At 39.7% G+C, this 26502-nt stretch overlaps 1 protein-coding gene across 1 annotated transcript in view; it reads right to left on the bottom strand.

Moving 5' to 3' along the window:
* LOC122791721 (circularly permutated Ras protein 1-like) overlaps positions 1-26502 on the bottom strand; it is a gene marked incomplete in the record, with an annotated part of 735169 nt that overhangs the window by 1232 nt on the left and 707435 nt on the right.

The raw sequence follows: 26502 nt of genomic DNA on the forward strand, positions 1-26502 counted from the left end.
TCCCAGAAATAGTAGCTTATTGGCCGTTTGGGCAGTTTTTCCATCTCCTTCAACTTTCTGGATGAAAAGTCCACATCTGTGCTTGCTTCCCCCCTTTCCTGTAACTAATCTAGTCCAAATACAGATTTGCTGTATCCAGGACTGTTTGTAAGCTTCTGAGCGCTGCCAAAGTCTGCTCTTCAATTTTTCCCTTAGATCTCCCAGTTCTCTCCTCTCCTGCACTTTTACTAGCTTATTAGTTTAGCACTTTACCAGACTTTTTGTAGCAATTATTGTAGCACACAAAAGTGCCACCAGCATTAAACATTCTACAAGGAAACAGCTCAGGTATTTATTAATGCCCACCCCTCCAGGCATGTCTAAAGGTCAGTTCCCTGTGCTTTCTCCTATCAACCTGGTGAACTTGAGGATCCTGAGGCAATGTAGCAACTGCCTCATGTACACTGACAACCTTCTCGTCTTACCTCCCAACACTCAGACATGTGAGAGATACACTTATATATCCAAATTGGAAGCCACACACTCTCCAGCCAAGACTGGAATAGCTGGTCAAGAGGAGAAGGTCAACACTTGCACCACACCACATGGAACACATAGCCCTCTTGAACACACAACAGTACTGCCTTTACATAAAATCACAAACCACACACCCACTTTCGCAGAGGCTCTCTGTAAAAATCTACACAAACAGCAGAGACCTCCAAGGCAGAAACATACCTGACCACCACAACACAACAATAATGATGAGACACATAACTCTCCTAAACAGTGTGCCACTCAACCAAAGCCCCTAAGCGTAAACAGCATGCCCAACACACTGGTTATAGGTGACGCAATAGTGAGGCACACTGATGTCCTACTCACTAGGTTGAATAAGGAGAAAGCAACAGTCAGCTGCCTGTCAGGTGCCAAGATCCGCCACATAATGCAAGCACTCAGGTCCCTCAACAACAGGTACAAATATGACTCTGTCATTGAACATGTGGGTGTGAATGATCTGAGACGTACCTCCCTGGACTACATGAAAAGAGACATGGAGGAGTTCTTGGATTATGTAGCCCAGGTGGGTATGACCCTAGCCCTGAGTAGCATCCTACCATCACCCAGAATGATACCACAGTACAAGCAGAAAATGACTGATTTCAACAATTGGCTAAGTTTCTGGTGTCATTCTAAGAGGATCCAGTATCTGTCTGCCTGGGATGACATGACTGACAGACCTCAATGCCTTGCCAGAGATGGCCTGCATCTGTCACCCCGGGCTTCCGGATACTGGCCAAGGCTCTTGCCACCCCTATAGTGCCTTTTTTAGGCAGTGTTCCAAAGACCAAATTACCACTGTAACAGCTACAAACAAATGCGATTTGAGAGTCATGTTGCCCAGTGCTAGAAGTCTAAATATCAAAATACACTCACTCAAAGCACTCCTTAAAATGGAGAACATCGACATTTGTGCTGTAATAGAGACCTGGTTCAAGGCAGCAGAAAGCACCCTTGCACTACTAGGCTATAACTCATTCCATACCTTTCGGCCCCAGAACCTGGACCGAAGCTCCAAAGGTGGTGGCGTTTTCATATTTAAAAAGGATGCACACACCTCCAGACTGGTAGCCCAACATAATGCATTTGAGATACTTCAGATGCAGCTAACACTGGGTAAGGCAGCGATTCAGGTTGTAGCCTGCTATAGGTCCCCAACCATGTCCCAAGACTCACACTCCATGTTCCTAAGCACCCTGGAGAATATTAGGGACCAACCTAACACTCTCATACTGGGTGACTTCAACTACCCCTCCATTAACTGGGAAAACTACTCAGGTACCAATACACTTGCCCAATGCTTTCTGGAATTCATTAATTCTAATGCTCTGGGCCAGCTACAACATCCTTGACCTGGTCATTACTAACATGGGTGACCGTTGCTCTACACCAATAGTCAAGTCCTCCCTGGTTAGATCCGAACACAAACTAATCACTTTGGAAATCCCCCCCCACAAAGGTAACCACCATGAAAAACTTCTCCAAAGCTAACTCTGGACTCCTAAAAACAGAGATGGCTAACTTCACGGCACCCATGCAAATGGAGAATAGTTGCATGACTGCCAAGTCATACACCAGTGCACTGTACAAACACGTACACAAATGCATGAATCTCGCCATACCCAATAGAACTAAGATGCTCTCCTCAAAAAAAAGGAAGCCAATCTGGTGTTCTCCTGCCATAAACAAACTCTACAAGAGAAGGATGAAACTGATGTGGAATAAGGCGAAGTCCCAAGACTGGAAGAACTCCCTTATCAGCCTCAACAAAAGGTTGAGATCCCTCATCAAATCCTCTAAAGCTACCTATGAAAACAGAATTACAGCAGATAGTAAAGACAACCACAAGGCCTTCTATAGTTATGTAAAGAATCTCCACAACAATACCCAGATTTGCTCTGGGCTACTGCACAATGGTACCTCCTACACCGAGCCAACAGATACTGGCAATATACTGGCCAACAGATTCAGTGCTAACTTTACCCCTCTCTCCCCCCAAAGGACCAATCTCAATACCAGTAGATTGCCAGGCACCCAGTATTACTGCTGCACAGGTTAAAACAGCACTGTCCAAGGCCAAGAATACAGCTTCTATGGGACCTGACAATATCCCTGGGTGTGTTCTACATGAACTACAGAGTGAACTGGCACCTCACCTGTGTGCCCTGTTCAATCACAGCCTCACCTCAGGATTTGTCCCTACCAAATGATGCACTACTACAGTCATCACGCTCCACAAAGAAGGAGTGACTACAGACCCTGGGAATTATTGTCCAATTAGTCTGACAAGTCTGATATGCAAAGCTATGGAATGCATCAACATGGACCTAATAAACAAGGATATAGGGAATCTCCAAACTCTGGATCCTACACAGTTTGGTTTTGAGAAGTGTAGATCATGGCTGCTCAACTTGGTCGACTTCTTTGAGTCAGTCACCAGAGCTGTGGATGAAGGCAAGGTGGTTCATACAGCCTACCTTGATCTGGCCAAGGCCTTTGATATCATTCCCACCTCAGGAATCATAGAAAAACTCACTAAGCTAGGCATCAACCCCTATATCATTAGGTGGGTTGCAAACTGGCTCACAGATAGAACCCACAGTGTGAAAGTAGCTGACTCCAAGTCAGACTGCCGACCAGTCACGAGTGGAGTCCCACAAGGTTCGGTCCTAGGTCCTCTCCTGTTTGGTATCTACTTCTCTGAAGTCCAGGCCAACACAAAGAGACTCTGGCTGACAAAGTTCACAGACGATTGCAAGTTGGGAGCTATTATTAACTCCCTAAGTGATGTTGACATCCTACAGAAAGGCCTCAATGACACCAATGAATGGTGTCAGAACCATGGCCTTAAGCTCAATGCCAAAAAATGTGTGGTCAACCCCCTTGGGAAAAACCCGGTTCCCTTGAATTACCACATTGATGGTAGCCCACTGAACACAGAAGGCATTATAAGAGATCTGGGAACACAGGTTGACAGTAACCTCTCCTTTGACCACCACGTTGCCATTGTGGTCAGAAAGTCTCTCTATGTGGCACATTTCATTATTAAGGGTTTTGCATCGAGGAAGAAAGAGGACATTATCTCCCTGTACTCTTCCCTCATTAGGCCAGTCATCGAGTACAATGCCCCATTTGGCATGTACCTCACTAGACACTTGCAACAACTGGAGAGGCCAAAAAAGTACCTCACAAAGAGGATCCTAGGCCTTAAACACTTGTCTTATATGGACAGACTCAAAAAAAACTCCAGCTATTCTCTGTCTCATATCGCCTACTTAGAGGCGATCTCTGCTTGACTTACAAAGCCATGTCTAACCTAGCTCTGTTAGAAATGCTACATCTAAAGAAATCCCAATCCATCCACACCACACGCTACAGAGACCTCAACCTCATTACCACAATCAACAGAACATGCTGGAGGGACAGGTTCATAACCCAGAGACTGCCCATGTTAGGGAATAGACTTCCCATACAAGTCAAGCAGAGCACCTCACTGGCCCTCTTCAAGATAAATTTTGATGAGTGGATGGGAAATAGAAAATTCACCCCGGGGATCACTCCAGTGGCTCTACTCGACAGAAGCACTAGGAACTAAGGTCGGGTGGCACAATGCCAGGGTAATCCTATGGGCTAGGCTTGTAAAGGCTCCAGGGCAATTAGCCTAGTACACACCTATGAACCTATGATAAATATTCTTGTCTGTACTGTATTAGCTAAGAAATTATAATCAAGCCAATATGATTGTCACTCAACATATTTTACTTTAATTAGTAAAGAAAGTTTTCCTCTAGATAATAAAAATTCTAGGTCTTCAAAACATGTCAGCTGAATAACATGTTGTTCTCTGGGTGTTATAATGTCCCTAATTATATACTTGTATGTGAGCTGTAATTTGTTGATCTTTTTTCCTATGTCTAGCATATGATTCCGAACAAATCACTTAATCAGAAAAAAATGTATTTAATTCCTTTACATAATCAAGCAAGTGATATAGATACAAGTGTCCATTTCATCCTTAGCCAGTAGGGTGACACTGAACAGATGATAATACAATGTGACAAATGTGGAAGAATTCAGAACTGCAGAACCCTGTAAGCCTGTAAGGTACCCATTTAAATGTCAGGACCCACTAGAGCAAGTATTAAGACAGAACATGAATGGCCAAAAATTGACTTAAAATTCAGAGATGGACATTTATCAGTATATTCCCTTATTTCTGAGGAATGGCAATCTTAGAGTTGGTATATATAAGTTCAGACCAGGGAGAATGCAGGGCAGCTTGACCCTCTGCAAAAAAGTTTAAAGGAGAAGCGTAAAGTCTGAGATTAAATCTTCTCCCAGAGTTTTGGTTTCTTTTTTATTGGCTTGTCAGCACTTCACATTTCAATATTGATATTTCAATAGAGAGCTAAACTGTAACTGTTTTGTAAGCTACCTTTACTATATGTTGCAGCTTAGGTACTAAAAACACAATGCAGCTAATACTAAGCGTTTCTATATATACATGTATAAAACTGAATGATAATAAAGTAAAGGAACTGTGTGGATGATATGTGTATGCTCCCAAATGGGAAGTTAGAGAGAAGAAAAAACAATAATCAATAAAAACTTGCCTGTAGCAAGACAGATCTGAAAAAGCAGATCTTTTTAGATCTATGTTCTAGTGCTGTCAGGTTTGCATTGCTTAAATACAAGCTGTAAATATATATCTAACCCGGCAGATCCTGATATTTGTGCGGATTCTAAAACAAATAAGCAGCATTCTCAAGCACCAATGGAAAAGGTAAGCCGATGCAGATTGTGAATGTTGACATATGGCACAATTAGCACAAACTCAGAAGAGCATGCAAAAAGATAGAACTGATCCAAGTAAATGTGTATGGACCTTTGTATTTCCTGAGTGAAATCACTGCAGCTCTTAAACCCAGATCATTTACAGTAAATCAGTTCCTAGCACAGTGCAGTATCACTGCAATATATGATCTCTGTGCATCATTGGACATAACACACCAGGGTCTATGTACCACATCTGCTTCAAACCCACAAGATCTTAACACAACTTCTGATACATAATCATATGAGACAATAACTCAAGCACAGTACTGCATGAAACAACTACAGTAGGATTGTACTGGGCTTCGTGCAAATGTATTCCTAAGAAATTAGAACAAGTATTTTTGCAAGGGGCAAGTATTTCCTGTAGTCAGCTCCCAGACCACATTGTTGTAGACATTCTTGCACTAGGTTGATCTATCATAACTCAGAAAATGTGAAAAATAGTTCATTGTCTGGGCACTTTATTTTGTTCTTGGAGTCTACAAAAATGGAAATGTCAAACCCTTTTAGATTGCTACATTACTTTGTGGGCAAAAACACAAATGAGCTAGGAGAATCCTGAGTAAACATGCTCAATAAAAGAGGCAATTTACTTTCAACCACCTGAAGGAAGACCACACAGGAATTCTATCAGATGTCTTATCTCAACCACTCCTAACCACAAGTGTCTGGCAATTTAGCTCAGAAGGTTAATGTTATTAATGAATTTCCTCCTGCAGCCCCAGATTTGCTCCCCTTAGTTTTTACTTACAAACTGCAGGACTCTGAGCAACTCAATTGTCCCTGCAAAGGAATACTTGTGTATACTGGGTTTGTCTAGTTAACAAATAAATAAGTAACTAATAAAACAAGTAAATCACTGATAGGAGCAAGAAATGACATCTGTTAATTTTAAATTATTCCTTGAATCACTATGATACAGACATTCTTAGGTTCATCGCATACCTCTCAACCATTCAGAATTCCTTGGTATTTACTAGTTTTGAGGGAAAAATAATGGAGTGCCATGAATTCCCAAGTGGCCCCTTTAATTCCTGAATTTCCCAGGATTGTTTTGTATTTTTTTTTGGCTAAATTGTTGCTGGCATCATCATGTGCAGGGAAGTGTGCAATGACGTTAAGCTTTGTAAGGCAGATACTAGCCTATTGGAATTCGGCTGAGGGCTGGATAGGGTGTGTACGCTATTTGTTTACCTGGCTCAGTGGCTCTGATTGTAACGTCATGGTGGTTGCACACTGTCATTTCACTTTCAAGTTGCAGCAGTGAATGGACTATTAATGGTTGTTGTGGAATCGATAACCCTGGCTACCAGGCTGGATGTAATTAAGTTAGCAGTAGCAGACAGTTACGGGTAATGGAGCAGCAGTGGAGGATGACTCCCTAGAGTCTCAAGCATTAATTTTGATCTGTTTTTTGTTTTAAATTAAAAAAAAAAAAAATGAGCTGTAAGCCATTAGTACTTAAAGTGCAGCAGTCGAGCTACAGAGTCAGACCATGGGACTGGTCTTTAAATCTTCACTTCAGTGAGTGCACACTGTAGACAGTACACAGTCTTTGAGAGAGAATCAGACTGAGAGTTCTTCAGACAGTGTAGAACAACAAATATGAGAAAATTTACCTTGACTTCCTCCACCTCCAGGTTGTTGTTGTTGTTGTGTCTTTCGGCTTTTCCCGGTTAGGGGTCGCCACAGCGGAACTCCGGTCCGCTAATGATTGGCAGTAGATTTTTACGTGCCAACTTGCTGGGCCTGACACACAACCTTCAATGAAGGAACGCCCATTCACGCATGTCTCCACACAGAAGATGCTCTAACTGAGAATCGAACGGGGCAACGTCTTATTGTGAGGCGACAACGCTACCGCAGCACCACCACCGCAGTAAAAGAAAAAAAAGCGACTAGATAATAATTGATAGGTAGCCTTGATGGTCAGAATGTTACTACACCTGATTTTCTTTTCAAATTATGACCTGAAAATGTCCAGCTTAGAGACATTTCTCTGATGTTTATAAGTGTCATGTATTGGTACTGGTGTAGCACTTAAACATATTAATAATGCATGTATCTCATCTTAGACTATATCCCCACCGTACCAACTCACACAATCCAAAAACAGACTAGCCATGCTTTTGTATTAGGCTAGTTATTAAAGGAGTCTTTCTGTTTCGTGCTGGTTTAGACACTGACATTTGAAGCTTCATCAGAGAAGTGCATCAGTGGAAACTCTCTCAGGGAAGCAGAGCACGCTCTTTGCTTCATGTACCTGTACAAGTGATTTTTGCTTGCTAACATTCCTGATCTAGCTTTAGGTGTCATTGATTGATTTTGTTTATTATAATTAAAGGAAAGTTTCTGCCATTTGTTTATTTTAATACTTCAGATTAACAGTTCTGAAAGTCAGATTTAATTAAAATGAAATTAAAGGCTTGCAGACAGACGAAAATGAAAAGGATAAAAAATGCAACTGGTTTGAGTCAGCAATCCTTGAGACACAAATTCTTGATGGTACATTTGAAAAGCCTATTTTCTTCACCAGTATCTTGCATGAATGCTGTAATCAGAAGGGCTCTTGCTAAGTGAGTAGAGGCAAATTAGACATTTTTTGTGAGATATCTGCTTCAGTTTTGAGTGCAGATATGTTTGAAATTTGGTGGCAAGATTTGGGATATATAAAATATTTGAAAGACATGAAAGAATATAAGTACTAGGACTAGTAATTTTACCAAAGTCAGTCATAAATGTTTTGCACAGTGTGAGTCCTTGATTTTAATAGTTTGTGACAAAGGTGTTATACAAATTTTAAATTATGATCTAATGTGACTTCAGGTAGTATGAATGTGCTTACTACTAGAATAAATTAAGTATTTTCAATTGATATTTTCTTTCTAGTTATTTTTTATTGACTCTAAGATATGACAACAAAAAGATAATATGCAGGAATATGTGTATCATTATGCAATGTAGTTAAAAAGAAGGTGAGAAAACTAATTGTTCTATTCCATGGGAGAGTTAAAGTATCACTTCACAGTTCTTCAGTTTGCGTTTAAAAGTTGATATCCCACAATTCCATTAGAGTGGGCTGGGTTACATAATTATATATGCAAATTTAATGTTAATCAGCATATAGATTTTTGGCCAGTTGTGTCTACTTTTCACTGGCCTTTTTCCAGATTTTTTATGATTCCAGGTTTATGATTCATAGGTTCATACGTTTTTACTAGGCTAATGACAACAAGGGCCTTTTTAAGCCTAACCATGCATCCTAAATCTCTGACAAATTCTAGTACCCTTGATAAGTGTAAGCAGGGGCTTGAGAAATGAAAGGTTTACAAGTAGGGGCCTGGGAGATGAACCATTTACAGGCTGCCTGTGTCCTTTAAAGACATAGGTGCCTACCAGGGATGAATTTCCTGATTCCCATCCAACTGTCCAAGTTACACTTGAATTGGGTTAGGAAAGGACTCCTCTTCACATGGGTGGAGAGCCTGTTCCAGAGACAGGGTAGTCTGTGGAACACATACCTGTCCCTCCAACAGCTCCTATTTATATCATTGGCAAGGTTTAAGTCTTTACAATGGGTAATTCTGGTGCTGTTTGTTTGGTGGATATGCAGGAGGTCCATAAGAGAGGGGTCTGACAGTGCCCTGTATGCCAGGCTTAGCTCTTCCTCAACAGCATAGGGCCTTGAGGTGGTCTGCATAGAACATTTTACTTATGCCCTGTATTCTTCTAGTGAGGAACCTCTGTGGACATTCCAATTGTTGGATATGCCAGGTTAGATACATACCAAAGGGGGCATTGTACTCAATGACAGGTCTGATGAATGCCAAATACAGTAGAAAAATGACTTCCTTGGACCTAGATGCCATACCTTTGTTTATAAGTTGTGCAACATAGAATGATTTCCTCACTACTGTAGACATGTGATGGTCAAAGGCTAGTTTACTGTCTATGTGCATCCCTAAGTCCCTGACTACTGGCTCAACTCTTAGGGGTGTGTTGTCAATATGATAGTTACTAGGAGTAGATGACTTCCTGAAGGATACTATTATACATTTCTTAGCGTTTAGTTTCAGTCCACGGCTTTGACATCAGTTGTTTGTCTGCATCAGCCCTTCCTGGATAACATTTGTGGCAGTTTAGGATTCAATGATAGCTTCTAATTTGCAATCATCTGTAAATTTAGTCAGCCAGAAGCCATTGACATTGGCCTTGACGTCAGAATGCCAAATAAGGGTGGTCCAAGGACTGATCCCTGAGGGACTCTACTTGCGACTGGCCTCTTTGTAGAGGTGTACTTCCCAGTTCTAACTTCCTGGGTCCTGTCTGTGAGCCAGCTGGCTATCCATCAGGTGACATACGGGTTTGTACCTATCCTCTTGAGTTTGTCAACAATGTCTGAATGGGGTATTGTGTCAAATGCCTTGGCCAAGTCAAGGTAGACAGTGTGAACCCTTTTACCACCATCTACTGCTTTGATAACCTTCTCAAGGAAGTGCACTAGGTAGAGTAGGTATGACTTGCCCTTGATGAAACCAAATTGGATTGGGTCCAGTGTCTGGAAGATTATTATATCATTATTGATCATTTCCATGATAATTCTTTCTATAGCTTTGCATATGAGATGGGTCAGACTTATGGGTCTGTAGTTTCCAGGGTCTGCAGATGGTCCTCCTTTGTGCAGAGGGATGACTGCTGCTGTTCTCCATTCATGAGGCACAAAGCCTGTTTCATGGCTACAGTTAAATAGTAATGCCAGAGGCCCTGATAGGTTATGTTTCATGCTATTTAGAAGGCATCCTGGGATATTGTCTGGGCTCATTGATGCAGTGTTCTTGGCCTTAGAGACAGCATTAAGGACCCGTTCCCTACTGATAGCAGGGGAATTATATTTGTTGGTAGTTCCTGAGGGAAGGTTAACGGGGAGAGAAGAGTAAAGCTGGTGCTGAATTTGTCAGCCAGTTGATTTGCTATATCTTCTGGCTCAGTATAGATGGCTCCATTTACGATAAGCTCTGCACACAATTGTGTATTGCCTTTGAGGTTACAGACAGAGCTAAACAATGCTTTGTGGTTGTCCTTTGCCTGGGAGGCCAAATTTAAGGTAAATTTGGCTTTGGTAGACTTTATTTGTTATGACTTTGATTTGTGATTTGTGCACTATTGACTGAGTTTAGCAGGCAATGCTTATCCCACCTGATTTACTCTTAATGTTATTAAAAGTAATACATGCTTAAAACAATCAATGCAAATGAGGGTCAAGGATTACGAAAGTTGTACTGTTATAAAATACAACTTAGAGATATATTTATAACATCCTGAACATCTCAAGAAAACGCATATGCCAAGAAACATGTTCATGAAAGTTATCTGATACTATTTAATTGTTTACTCTATGTGCATCAATATAGTTGTCTCCTATTTTAGGCAATATTAACATTTTACAGATTGTTAACTATAGTTCATGTGCCTAAATTATTTTATTAGGAGCTGAATATTTGAATAAATCTTGCAAATGCTACTCTTCAGTGTATTGCACAGTTTTCTGTTGACAAATACTTTGATTAATGGCACTGACATCTGAGGGAAAGGTTGTGTGGAGGATGCCAATGCCGGCTTACTCATCTTGGCAGGAGAGAGGCTCCTATGCCTGAGCTATTGGTGTCACCTACTGGTGAGTGGGTGTATTGCTTGCCTGTAATAGTTGAGCTGTATAACCTTAAATCAGGCAGGAATATTTTTTCTAGGTCCTATTTCTTGTCCTGCTAGATTTATTATTAGCCCCCTCCTATTGGACTCAAACCCAGTTATTCCATAGGACTGTGAAATCTTCCATCAGATTCCATAGAGTAAGAAACGGTAACCATTTCAAATCTTGGGACCTGCACTGGGAAGTCCCAGAATGTGGAGACCAAATGGCCCAAAATTTTGACTTACATATGCTAAGTCTGAGATTCTAATTTCTTGGAATATTCCCTTTTCTCCATGATATGGCAATCTCAAAGTTAGTATATATAAGTTTGGAAGAGTTGGGGGCTTTCAACTGTAATAAGAGAGTTGCAGGAAGGCTTGTTTCTCTGCAAAAAAAAAAAAAGGTTTAATAGTTTAGCATTTGGCACAGAGAATTAAGGCTATCAGCTGCTAATTCAAAATTGTATAACAAAAGAAGGAAGCTAATGCAAGACAGAGCAAAATCCCATAAAGGGAAGGCATCTCTGATCAGCACTAGTAGAAAGCTATGTTCTCTCATAAAAACATCCAAGGCCAACTTTGAGAGAAAAATCGCCAAGGACACTAAAGATAACCACAAGGCATTCTTCCGTTATGTTAGAAACCTAGGCGGAAACCCTCAGATATGCTCAGAGTTAGTACACAACGACAAAAAATTTACCGAACCCACAGATATTGCCAACATTCTGGCAGACAGGTTCAGTGCAAACTTCTCCCCTCCCTCACCCCCAAAAGAAGAAATACTTATCCCAGCTGAATGTAACCTCCCTGTCATCTCAGATGTCCAGGTGAGAGCCGCCCTCAGCAAAGCAAAAAACACAGCATCAATGGGACCTGATGGTATCCCCGGCTGCGTGATACGTGAACTCCAAGAGGAGCTAAACCCGCATATAAAAATGCTATTTAACCTTAGCCTTACTACAGGATATGTACCTGAACACTGGCGTACAGCAACAGTGGTCCCACTCCACAAAGGAGGCTCCGCTACAGACCCTGGGAACTACCGCCCCATAAGCTTAACCAGCCTGGTCTGCAAAGCTATGGAAAGAATCATTATAGAACTCATAAACAACAACATTGGGGACCTACAGACACATGATCCCACCCAGTTCAGCTTTGTAAAGGGCAGATCCTGCCTTTTGAACCTGGTTGACTTTTTTGAAACAGTCACTAGAGCCATTGATGAGGGCAAAGCAGTCTATACAGCCTACCTGGACTTGGCTAAAGCCCTCGACACAGTACCCCACTCAGGCATCATAGACAAGCTAAACAGCTTAAATGTAAATCCATATGTAACAAGATGGGTTGCAAACTGGCTAAAGAACAGAACCCATAAAGTCAAAATTGCAGAAGCCATGTCAGACTCAAAGCCAGTCACAGGTGGTGTCCCACAGGGCTCTGTCCTGGGACTCCTCTTGTTCGGCATTTACTTCTCAGATGTGAAAGCAAACGTGGGAGGGTTTTGGCTGACAAAGTTCACAGATGACTGCAAACTAGGCGCCATAGTCGATACACCAGCTGACACATACATCCTACAGAAAGGCCTCACCGAAACGGACAACTGGTGCCGAAATCATGGCCTTAAACTGAATGCCAAGAAATGTATAGTCATCCCCTTTGGGAAAAACAAAGTACCCACAAATTATCACATAGACAGTAACCCACTGAGTACGGAAAAAGTAATCAGAGACCTGGGGACCCAAGTCGATAGTGACCTCTCATTTGACACCCACGTTGCCAAAGTGGTTAGAAAGACTTTCTACCTTGCCCACCTTATCATGAAGGGGTTCACATCCAGATCAAAGGAGGTCATTGTACCCCTATACGCCTCCCTTATCAGGCCCATGATTGAGTACAATGCCCCATTTGGTATGTACCTCACCCGGCACTTACAACAGCTGGAGAGACCCCAGAAGTACCTCACCAAGAGGATCAAGGGTCTCCAACATATGTCATATGCTGCCAGGCTAAAGAAACTCCAGCTCTATTCAGTAGCATACCGCCTGCTCAGAGGTGATCTGTGCCTGACGTACAAGGCCATGTCCAACCAGGAATTGAGGGACATGCTCCACCTCAAAAAATCCAAATCCATAAGAACCACGAGAGCTAAAGATTTAAACCTCAGCACAAATATGAACAGAACATGCTGGAGGGACAGATTTATAACTCAGAGGCTTCCCACACTCTGGAACAGAATCCCAGTTCATGTTAGGCAGAGCCTCTCACTGACTCTCTTCAAGAGAAATCTTGACGAGTGGATGGGAGATTGTAGGTTTACCCCTGGGGTCATCCCTGTGTCACTACTAGACAGAGGCACAGTAAACTAATCTTAATAAGTAAGGGGGTCTTCAATGTGTCACTACTAGTCAAAGGCACAGTATTCTAAATTTATTCTGTACACTTTAGTACCACTACATGGGGTGGCGAAAGCCACATCACTAGGGCTACACTTACAAATGCCCCAGGGCAGATAGCCTAGTACTAAACTATGAAACTATGAAACTATAATGATTGAGATACTTCCTGTAGTACAGGTTTTGATTCCTTCACCCTTCATTTGCCTACTGTGTGACCTTGATGAAGCCACTTAACCAGAAAGTGCTCTGGAACAACTGGAGATTTGGGCTACGTTCATTAATGGTCTTCTGCATTTCAGGCCTGGTAAGTACCTATTTACCTGTAAAAGCAATGTTTAATATTTACTCAGTTTTTTTTTTTTTTTGTATAATGGCAGTTGCTACTGAGAGTTTTGAGATTTCAATAGGGAGCCGTTAGAGCCATTTGGAGGCTCTGTCATCCAGACCGAACACTTGAGTGTTTGTTGCTCTTGCTGACATCCTGGTAATGACAGGAATCTGTATGAATGACCTAACCCCTCTCCCTGGGTGGTGACACAACCATCTACATCACTATAGGGTTAGCTTTTACCCCTCTATCATTTAGGTCATGCTCTCTTGTGTTCGGTCAGCAAGGACTACTATCATCATCATCATCCCTGTACCAATCTCCCCTTCTGACTCTGTGCTCACTGAATAACAGAAATCATTTACAAGAATAGGGTGCCTGAATCAGCAAGAAACCACCCCTCTCTCCTAGGAAGGGCATGCCTACCTTTCCAACTTGTGCTGTCAAGCACCTAAACTGCTAACTGAATCTAGGTCACCTGGACTGTAGTTAGGGCTTTATCCCATTATGTCATTAGTGATGCAGGCATTGGGTAGAGGTTTCTGTGCTAAATGAAGAAATAAGAGATGTGTAGGAGCATGCATTCCTCCTCTCCTAACCAAGCAGCTATCATATGTCCAATTGAACCTATTATGTGGGATGGATAGGCCACTCTGAAGGATCTGCAAGCTGTCCTGCTCCATAAAACCCGACCCTCACATATAGGACTTTCAGTGTTGGATACAATGGGCAAATAGGCCTACTGTATAGTTCAGAAATTCTCAGCTTCCACTCCATGGAGCAAACGGGTAGATTGGAAGAGGGTAGGGGAGCCATCAGGTAGTGGTCCTGCAGAGATTGGGAGGAGGTGAGGCTTAAAAAATGAAATGCCAGTGGTGCTACAAGACCCTGGGATATGTTCAGTGTTATCCTAGGGTGCACCAAAATAGAAAAACTCCATGTGGGTACAGAAACCTGAAGACGAATTAAACAGAATCCTTGCAGGGTACCTGAGCAAGTCAAACACACCAGAAGAATCTGCAAAAGATATTGAAAGTGGCAGCAATTCAGGAATCCAGCAGTCCTTCGGTTTCACATTTGCTGTTAATGCCAAAAATAGGATGAAAGCACCAAGTTTCTGTGTATGTTACTGGAAACTAAATAGTGACCCAGAAACAGATGGAAACATTTTGCACAGAAGGAAAGAACCATTAGAGTAACTGGGTGGGCTATGTATCTTACTGATATGGAACACAGTTACTGTCAGGTACCTTGACATCAATATCAAGGAAGATGTCAACATTAGTCACTCTATTTGGGTTGTTTTACTTTAACAAAATGTCCATTAATTAAACTGAATGACAGTTTTAGCTGGTTCATACAAGAACATGTGCAACATATCAAACAGATGATGAGCAAACTTAAAAGGGCTGATATGACTATTGTGGCAAACTTCTTTGTTTTTAGTTAGGGATGGCAAAATTCAGTCATAACCTGCCAAAGTGGATGCTCTCCTGATTTGGACTACCTCTGCTACTCAAAGACAGGTAAAGGCTTAACCCCCCCCCGGGTCACTACCTTGCATACCTCAAGACAGTGAGACAGTGGGTAAAGTTTGCCCATTGTTAAAGCACCATATCCCCTCTTCTCATAGAAGTTACACAAAAGCATAGGCCCGATGAAATTATCTTGGTACCAGCTTCTGAACTGGCTTTCTAGAAACTCAGGGAAGACTTGAATTGATCCCTTGTGCTACGCAGTCCTGACTATAGCAAGCAGTTTATAGTGCAGCCACATGCTTCAGACCATGGAGCAGAGAATGTACTTAGATTTCTTCAAAGGAAGAAGAGCATCTCCTAGTATATTGTAGTAACAGACTTCAAGGGAAGAATTCCATGTAGCTGTGACAAAGAAATGCCTGCATTTACTGAAGACGCTTCAAAAGCAACCCTACCTGTATGGTAGCACATTCAAAGTAGTGACAAATACTACTTAATGTGATTACACAGCACCAGTAGGCAAAAACATGCTTCTTACATAGAGTTTGGGAATGCAGTCCTATGACACGATCAGTTACCATGGAAGTAATGCTAATAATACAAATCCATATGGCCTTTCAAGGCAATGAACGAGGTAGTGTTACGTCTGTGATAAATTACCTTATCCCCAAATTTCACCTTTTGAGGGTTTCTCAGTAAAATTCATATGCATTCTTCTTGAATTAGAAACAAACGTGAAAGATGTAATAAGTTAAGAAAATATTAACTGGTCAATGAAAAAAAAAAACATAGAGGAGAAGTGAACTAAATTGTACAGTGGCTGTATTGAATTAAGAAAAATGTAAGCAATTGTTTAAATGATAAAGTTGCACTGTACTTGCCTTTTAATAAATATGTAATAGTTAAAATAAGAATGTGAAACAGTATATACAAACTGTACATCTGGTACTGTGTTAATGAACTATAGTGTGAAAATGAAACTAACACTGCTGTACATAACATTTCCGGTGCTTGAAGTCTAATATTTCATAAAGATGTTATTCTGTGTTAAAGAATATTAACTTCTTTGGGACTTCTCCCCCAAAAAGTATGCGACGGTGAAAACAGGAAAGCATTTTTCAGAATTTGAACTGAAGCCAACAGGAAATCCTACCTGGGGTAATATTATCAGAAGACTGATATACAAGGGTTATGGCAATTTTCTGCTGGAGCATTCATGAAAAACCAAAGCTGCCTGTTAAGAGCTTTGTGGATTCTATTCTGATTTTGAGAGCTAGTGCCATCAGGACAGATTAGAACTTCAGCTAATATTGGAGTCTGGGATAGAATTTACTGTATATCTTCTGTACAGAACCTTTATTTCAAAGTTACTGCCTGCAGTTTTAGATATTTTTCTGCTGCACATTTACACAAAGGACACTTTTCACTGAACTTCAGACAGTGTTCTGAATGATTATTCCTGGCTTCATATTTTTCCACTGAAATACTATATTTTATTTACTTTAAGTAAAACATTTCATTATTGAATTTTAAAAGGCTGTGGCTGGTAATTTATTTATGCATGCCCTTAATAGCTTGTGCATTAAACTGGATGTACTGACCATTGTATGCTATCAGCCTGTTTATAACAGTCTGCTTAGACCAAAATGATAACATTCAAATATTTAAAGATTGGATTCTTTTAAAGGAAAGCACTTAGTGTTTTTGGTTTTCCATGGATGATCTGCCTGGCAGTAGCATTACTGAAAATTGACATAAAGGTGTCTATACTGCAGAGTTATACTTTTACACCATGTCTGGAAAATATGATATGTGTATATTGCACTGGATACTGTCTAAGGTGGCTAAAATACTTGCGAGTTGGGAATTATATCTTTGATCTGCAGCTATACAGTATAAAGCTTATATGGTGTGGCAGATGCTGGCTATTACCCAAGAAAAGAGGACTCATTTACCATACTCCCTTAAGGGTGATCTCCCCTCATAGTTACAATGCATTCTGTTGAATGTATGCATTGTCAGTGGGTTGGTGAGATGTTGCTATCCTTCGACAACACAGTCCATCAATTAATACTACAGTTAACTGACAAGCCATTGATTATAGGTCACTATATAATTATTTTTAGTAATTATTGTGGAACTTGTGAGTTAGCATATGTAAGTAAGGGTGTGTGGGGGCTGAATCCCAAAATGGATAGTGTGGGGGTCCAAACCCACTCCACAGAAATGCATTTTCTTATGCCGTTATACTTTGAGTGCTGCTTGCATTTGAGTGATAAAGTGTAAATGTCCTTTGTGTAAATGCACAGCAGAAAATATCCGGAAATATCCAGAAATGCAGGCAGCATTAATCAAATAAGAGCTAGGTAAAATAGGTTTGCATGCTGTGGTTATATTTTGTGGGCTCTGGCAGACATAATGCAGTATTTGTAGGTTATATGCTATGTAAACAAGTAGCAGATACAGGTTCATGATAACAAAGTTAACCAAATACATTTTTCTTTGTGTTTGCTAGTGATTCATTGCTGCTGCAGTTGAATGGGAGGTGATGTTGATAGTTTTTAACTGAAGATGGAGTTTGAATTATAGTTGCAATTAACTCATGATGATATAATCCCCCCTTACATATTAATTGGCTTGCAACAGGTATACCCTGGCTCATCCAAATAACCATTAGAAGATTGATAAAAAAATATTCTGCCTAGCTAGGCCTCAGTCTTTGACTAAACTTGTTACATTGTAGAAATGCACTGAATGAACTATAAAAATCAGAAATATGAACATCATCATAGTCCACCTTTTTTCTAAAAGATTCATAATCATAAAAAAGACATAAATGTTCTGTGCTGCTCTATATACACAGCTTTGTATGAATGCTTGCAGTTCAGTATATGAAGTGCTGTTCTACATAGAGCTTGTACTAAACATTTACTGTTGTAAAATAAAGGTCATGGCATTGATGCAGTTTTCTAGGCTATTAAATACCGCAATAATGAATATGTAATTTAATGATCATATTTAGTTTAATGCATCTCTGCAGGAAGGTCTAAAGGCTCCTGGATGGAAAATAACTAATCTGTACACCTGCTGAGAGCTCATCCATAATCTGTGAATTTAAGGAAGGGCTGTCTGGTTCTTATCTGTCTCCACTGAGATTGAAAATAAAAGGGTTTTAAGAAATTCAATTTGTAGTTGTAAAATGCAACCACTGTGAAAATGAGAGAAAAAAACTGTATAAAAGCCAAGAATGTTGTCATATTAGCTGGTGTGTTTTGAACTTCACTCCCCATTGTTCATGGATTCATAGTTTGCCTTAATAAATATCTACGAATTTTCACTTATGAAAGTCAAGCATGCTGCATCTTTTATTTATTTCATAAAACTGATGGATTAGTGTGATAACTATACTTATCTGTCTCAGAGCTTAGATGAATTTGTTACCATTGTAGATGTTGTCAAGCATTAAACCCACTTTGTGCATGTTATCATCCATTGTAATAGCATATTTAGTCACCATAATTCAACCCAATTTACCCTTAAAATGGTAAAAGGGGCAAAACAAGTATTTGTCAATGTTGAATGTTACCTTACAGTGCACCTGCAGTGGTAACAGTGTATTTCTAGAGTTTCATACTGTGTAGTGAAGTGAGGGGTTTATGACAATTTCTATGTATTTCTCTATACAAAAACCAAGGACTTAGCAGACTGATCTTTGATTTGAAATTTGAGGGCAAAGTTAAGTCTTAATAGTTTTTAATGCAATTACGGTGATCCTTTAGAATTAAATTACTGTTAGCAAGCCAATTCCACACTATGATAAAAATAATTTTTAAGGAACTTTCTATTTTTTGATGATCAAATGGTGTTAATTAGGAAAATATTGTCTACACAGAGGACATGATTTGTCTTTGGTAGGTCGCAGGTAAACTGTTTACAAGTAAAGAGAACAGAAAAAGGACAAGAATTGACCCTTGTGGCACTATATGAGAAAAGCTGTGCTCGCTAATGTTTTTTTGTTGGATTTAATTTGAAAGGTTCTATGGTACAGGTAGCCATGAGCCATTTCAGAACTTGCTTGGGGAAACCATAAATACTTAGATTGTTTAATAGTATTGTAAGGTCAGTGGTTTCAAAAGCATATTTTAGATCAATGGAGACATTACCTGATATTTAGCCTTTATCCTTCTCCATGTTGCTTAGAATTTAATCTTTGAAGGAGTAAATGTTTTTCCTGGCTTGCTTTCTTCAAGTCTTTTGGGTTTCTCATACCATGATGGGAATGGAACCATTCCTAAGTCAAAGTATGATTAAAGTTCATGAAATTGTTATTGTTTCTAGCTTTGAAGTTAGCCAAATGTGCTCTTTGGAGCAACTGAAATGTGCCTAGAACTGAAGCCTTCTGCAATTCCTATGGAGTTACATGTATCGGTAGCATATCTAAATAAGCAGGCTAATCATTTTTTTATGAGACCCATTCCCCTACTAGTATTGAAACTGTCTGAGTATCTTTCTTCCACATTGCCCTCATTTCTGTCTGCAAATCCTGGTATTTTATGACTTTGTGTCTCTCTGTAAGTTAGACACTGTAATCACTGGGTGTAGCAATTTCAATGATCAGTGCTACTTTTGTCTTCTTTTCATTAACTACTATATCTGTTTTTCTCACATCTATTTTTTGAACTGTTGGTAATGAATGATCCCATGTGGTATAGACTTCATCATTCTCTGTAATGCTTTGTGGCTCATATTTCCAGTGATTCTCAGCTACTTCAGTAGTGTAATGTTTGCACAATGCCCAATGCAACAGTATTGTCACAATATTATGTAATTCAGTATATAGGTCCTCTGCCATTAGTTCATCACACCCAACAACAAGATGTGTGACTGTTTCCAGTTCTGTTTTACAGAATCAGCATTTGTCTTTTCTCCCACATGTTCAATGGACTTTGTAAACCTATGTGTAATTAGTCCACTATCCTGGGCTGCTAATATTAATCTTTCATCTTTTGGTTTAAATTTACCTCTCCCTAACCATTCCTTTGTCAGATCTTGATCGACATTAGGTTGTTCCAGATGTTTTCTGTACTTGAAACTATATTTATGCCTTTTCCGCATGTCTTGCCTTCTCATCTGATCCTTCTCCTTATAGTCTTTCATTTTTTGGCGTATTCATTTGCTGCCTGATTTCTGTCTACTTCTGCTTTTGTTTCCATTACTGCTTGACACTGGCATACTTCTGCTAAACTAAGCAGAGAAGTCATCTTAGTTTTGTTCTCTTCATGTTTTAAAACTTTCACTATGTTTGGGTCTGATGAAGTCAGCACATATGTATACAGTCCTACGATTGCAGATCTATACAAGTAATCAATTTCAAGGAGGCTCATACCTGCCTCAAAATGAGGGATATATAATCTTGGCATCTACTGATTTTTATATATAATTTGATAAATGTGAAACATTTTTTTTAATTTGTTTGTTTGTTCATTTCTTTTCCTGTTGAACTGATTCAATAGCTCTTGGGGACAGTCAATTACCCCAAAACTGTAAGTTAGAACAGGAAGAACAAATTGGTTTAAATCTTGGACTTTGTTCCTAGATGTCATGGCTGTTTTCAGTATTAATTTTAATCTCCTAAAATATTCTTTGCTGAGTTTTGTTGACAATTGTTCATGTTTTATTGTCAATCCTTCATAAATTTCCAAATATGTATACACTACCTTCTGCTCAAGTTCCTTTATATCACACTCCTGTCTCAAATTGACATTTTCTTGGTGCTGCATTAAACCTGCTTTAAATTTTGCTTTTGCACATTTATCAAGACCAAATGACATTCTTATATCATCTGAGAACGTTCATCTGATGAACTATACAGCTTTAAATTCTTCCACAAATAAGGAGATGAGAAGTCTTTATACTTTGTTGTTGTCTGGGAGCCACATTGCAATCAGGACCTAATCTGTTATGTAGACAGCTGAATGGGTTAAGGGCAAGACAAAAGAGTAGTGGTAACAAAGAGTCACCCTAGAATATCCCCCTTTGAATTTTTATCCCTGGGATAATCATTTGTCCTTTATCATGGCTTAGCTGCAAAGTGGTCTGTCACTGTTTCGTGGTCACTGAAAAGTAATTGATCAATGTAGGGTGTATCTTACACATCTGTAACCACTCTTTTATCCACGAATGTGGGATGCTGTCAAATGCTTTTTTGTAATCTATCCATGTCATACTTAGATTCTTATCCTTTTTTACAATTCTTCATTACAACTTTATTTAACAACAAATGCTTCTTTGTTCCTTATGACTTTCTTTTGTTACCCTTTTATCCTATTGCCATGATTAAGTTTCCTTCTAAATAACTATAAACTCTGTCAACATCCATTCCAGTATATAGTTTATACATTGTTGTAAGGAAAGTTATTAATATATAGCTTTTACAATAGCTTGCAGGTTCATTCTTAAGGAAGAGTATAATTTTTTTCTGTTGTTAACTAGGCTGGTGGATCTTCAGTGTATGTATATAAATAGTTCTTACTCAGGGCTAAATCTTCATGTAACAATGTTAATACTTTAAGCCAGAAGTTATGTACTGATCTGGGACTGGGGTTTTCCAGTTAGGAGCTTTTCTTAATTTTATTTCAATTTCTGTGGCCATTACTTCATCCTAATTCATGAGCTGTGGTGGTGCAGAAATTAGCTTTGTCACCTCACAGCAAGAGGTTCTCCGGTTCGATTCTTGACTGGAGTTCCTCCTGTGTGGAGTCTGCATTCATCCCCATGGTTGACGTGAACTTTAAAGACATGCAGGTAGGTGCATGCATGTGTGGGTGTGCCTTCTTTGAAGGTTGGGTGCCTAGTTGGCAACTCAACACTATAAAAATTCACTGCCAATCATTAGCAGACTGGAGACCCCTAACCAGGAAAAGCCGAAAGACCTTACTTTACGTTATCCTAATTCATATCCTGTACATTTGACCTTCTTAATGTTCTTTTACTTCTTCTACCCATTCAGCATCTTTGTTACGTTCCACAGGGTCTTCATAGATATTTCTCCAACATATTTTCATTTCTTCTTTTTTGTGGTATTTATGTTGTTTTCTTTGTTTCCCATTATCTATCAAATTTTTGTAAACTTTGTAAACCTATGTGTAATTAGTCCACTATCCTGGGCTGCTAATATTAATCTTTCATCTTTTGGTTTAAATTTACCTCTCCCTAACCATTCCTTTGTCAGATCTTGATCGACATTAGGTTGTTCCAGATGTTTTCTGTACTTGAAACTATATTTATGCCTTTTCCGCATGTCTTGCCTTCTCATCTGATCCTTCTCCTTATAGTCTTTCATTTTTTGGCGTATTCATTTGCTGCCTGATTTCTGTCTACTTCTGCTTTTGTTTCCATTACTGCTTGACACTGGCATACTTCTGCTAAACTAAGCAGAGAAGTCATCTTAGTTTTGTTCTCTTCATGTTTTAAAACTTTCACTATGTTTGGGTCTGATGAAGTCAGCACATATGTATACAGTCCTACGATTGCAGATCTATACAAGTAATCAATTTCAAGGAGGCTCATACCTGCCTCAAAATGAGGGATATATAATCTTGGCATCTACTGATTTTTATATATAATTTGATAAATGTGAAACATTTTTTTTAATTTGTTTGTTTGTTCATTTCTTTTCCTGTTGAACTGATTCAATAGCTCTTGGGGACAGTCAATTACCCCAAAACTGTAAGTTAGAACAGGAAGAACAAATTGGTTTAAATCTTGGACTTTGTTCCTAGATGTCATGGCTGTTTTCAGTATTAATTTTAATCTCCTAAAATATTCTTTGCTGAGTTTTGTTGACAATTGTTCATGTTTTATTGTCAATCCTTCATAAATTTCCAAATATGTATACACTACCTTCTGCTCAAGTTCCTTTATATCACACTCCTGTCTCAAATTGACATTTTCTTGGTGCTGCATTAAACCTGCTTTAAATTTTGCTTTTGCACATTTATCAAGACCAAATGACATTCTTATATCATCTGAGAACGTTCATCTGATGAACTATACAGCTTTAAATTCTTCCACAAATAAGGAGATGAGAAGTCTTTATACTTTGTTGTTGTCTGGGAGCCACATTGCAATCAGGACCTAATCTGTTATGTAGACAGCTGAATGGGTTAAGGGCAAGACAAAAGAGTAGTGGTAACAAAGAGTCACCCTAGAATATCCCCCTTTGAATTTTTATCCCTGGGATAATCATTTGTCCTTTATCATGGCTTAGCTGCAAAGTGGTCTGTCACTGTTTCGTAGTCACTGAAAAGTAATTGATCAATGTAGGGTGTATCTTACACATCTGTAACCACTCTTTTATCCACGAATGTGGGATGCTGTCAAATGCTTTTTTGTAATCTATCCATGTCATACTTAGATTCTTATCCTTTTTTACAATTCTTCATTACAACTTTATTTAACAACAAATGCTTCTTTGTTCCTTATGACTTTCTTTTGTTACCCTTTTATCCTATTGCCATGATTAAGTTTCCTTCTAAATAACTATAAACTCTGTCAACATCCATTCCAGTATATAGTTTATACATTGTTGTAAGGAAAGTTATTAATATATAGCTTTTACAATAGCTTGCAGGTTCATTCTTAAGGAAGAGTATAATTTTTTTCTGTTGTTAACTAGGCTGGTGGATCTTCAGTGTATGTATATAAATAGTTCTTACTCAGGGCTAAATCTTCATGTAACAATGTTAATACTTTAAGCCAGAAGTTATGTACTGATCTGGGACTGGGGTTTTCCAGTTAGGAGCTTTTCTTAATTTTATTTCAATTTCTGTGGCCATTACTTCATCCTAATTCATGAGCTGTGGTGGTGCAGAAATTAGCTTTGTCACCTCACAGCAAGAGGTTCTCCGGTTCGATTCTTGACTGGAGTTCCTCCTGTGTGGAGTCTGCATTCATCCCCATGGTTGACGTGAACTTTAAAGACATGCAGGTAGGTGCATGCATGTGTGGGTGTGCCTTCTTTGAAGGTTGGGTGCCTAGTTGGCAACTCAACACTATAAAAATTCACTGCCAATCATTAGCAGACTGGAGACCCCTAACCAGGAAAAGCCGAAAGACCTTACTTTACGTTATCCTAATTCATATCCTGTACATTTGACCTTCTTAATGTTCTTTTACTTCTTCTACCCATTCAGCATCTTTGTTACGTTCCACAGGGTCTTCATAGATATTTCTCCAACATATTTTCATTTCTTCTTTTTTGTGGTATTTATGTTGTTTTCTTTGTTTCCCATTATCTATCAAATCTTTTTGGATCATCAGTGAATTGCTTACTTTGCACTTTTCCTTTGTATTTATCTACATATTGTTTACATTTTTCTGCCTGTGCTAATATCTTTCCTCATAGTTCAAAGGAAATACTGGGTACAACAATCCACCCACCCACTACTGGGAAAAAGGTCTTCAACTCACTTTACAAAGTCAAAATCACTGCATCGCTGGGCTCCGATAACATCCCAGGATATTTACTAAATGGCATGAAACATGACCTATGTGGTCCACTTGAATCACTTTTCAACTCGAGCCTAGAGTTAGGTTTTGTGCCCAAGGAGTGGAAGATGGCTACAGTCATTCCTCTGCACAAAGGAGTTCCAACCACTGAACTACAGTCCCATAAGTTCATAGGTTCATAGGTAGGTTCCAGTCTATTGACCATAGGGCCTATATAAGCCTAGCCAAAAAGGTACCCTGGCTTTCATCACAAAAGAAAATTATTTTCCTGTGCCCCTTTTGAGCAGAGCCACAGAGGTGATTCCCCAGGGTGAATTTCCTATTTTCCATTCAATCATCAAGATTTTTCTTGAAGAGTGCTAATGTGGAGCTTTGTTTGATATAGATAGGTAGTTTGTTCCCGAGTATGGGAAGTCTCTGGGACAGGAATCTATCCCTCCAGCATGTTCTGTTTATTGTGGTGACAAGGTTTAGGTCCCTAGAGCATGTAGCTTGAAGGGCTTGGGATTTCTTTCAGTGGAGCATGTCCAATAGCTCTGGGTTTGACATAGCTTTGTATGTTAGGCAGAGATTGCCTCTGAGTAGGTGATATGTGACGGAGTAAATCTGGAGTTTTTTGAGACAGTCTGCATAGGGCATCTGTTTGAGGCTGGTAATCCTCTTTGTGAAGTATTTCTGTAGCCTTTCCAGTTGTTGTAGATGTCTTGTGAGATACATATCTAAAGGGGCATTGTACTCTATAATGAGTCTAATAAGTGATGAGTAGAGGGGAACAATGAACTCTTTTTTCCTGGATGAGAAACCTTTTGTGATGAGGTGTGCCACGTAGAAGGATTTCCTAACTACTGTGGCGATATGATTATCAAAGGAGAGACTACTACCCACCTGTGTCCCAAGGTCTTTTATCACACTTTTGGTGTTAAGTAGACTACCACCTATGTGGTAGCTCATGCGTACAGAGTTTTTACCAAAGGGAATGACAATGCACTTTTTGGCATTGAGCTTGTGGCCATGGCTTTCACACCAGGCATCTGTCTCAGTGAGACCCTTTTGTAGGATCTCCACATCATTAGGAGTTTCGATTATGGCTCCTAGTTTGCAGTCATCTGTGAACTTTGCTAGCCAAATACCTTCTGTGTTAGCCTGTACTTCAGAAAAGTAGATACCAAGCAGGAGAGGACCCAGGACTGAACCCTGTAGTACTCCATTTGTCACTGGTTTGAAGTCGGATTTGGAGTCTGCTACTTTCACAATGTGGGTGCTGTCAGTGAGCCAGTTGGCAACCTAACTTGTGACATAGGGATTTATACCTAGTTTAGTGAGTTTATCTATAATTCCAGAGTAGGGGATGGTGTCAAAAGCCTTGGCAAGATCTAGATAGGCTCTGTAAACCACCTTAACCTTGTCTATGACTTTGGTGACTGTTTCAAAGAAGTCTATCAGATTTAGGAGACATGATCTGCCTTTTACAAACCTGAACTGGTTGGGGTCCAGAGTTTGGAAATTACCAATGTCTTTGTTTATAATTTCCATGATTATACGTTCCATGGCCTTGCAGTCCAGGCTTGTTAGACTAATGGGGCAGTAACTCTGAGCATCCATGGTGGATCCCCCTTGGTGAAGTGGGATCACCATCACTGTGGGCAATGCAGTGGGCACAAAGCCTGAAGTGAGGCTATGATTGAACATTGTGCTTAGGCGGGGTGCCAGTTCATTCTGTAGT

Source organism: Protopterus annectens, chromosome 17.part0 (genome assembly GCF_019279795.1).
Source record: "Protopterus annectens isolate FY-2018-M chromosome 17.part0, PAN1.0, whole genome shotgun sequence".
NCBI lineage: Eukaryota > Metazoa > Chordata > Ceratodontiformes > Protopteridae > Protopterus > Protopterus annectens.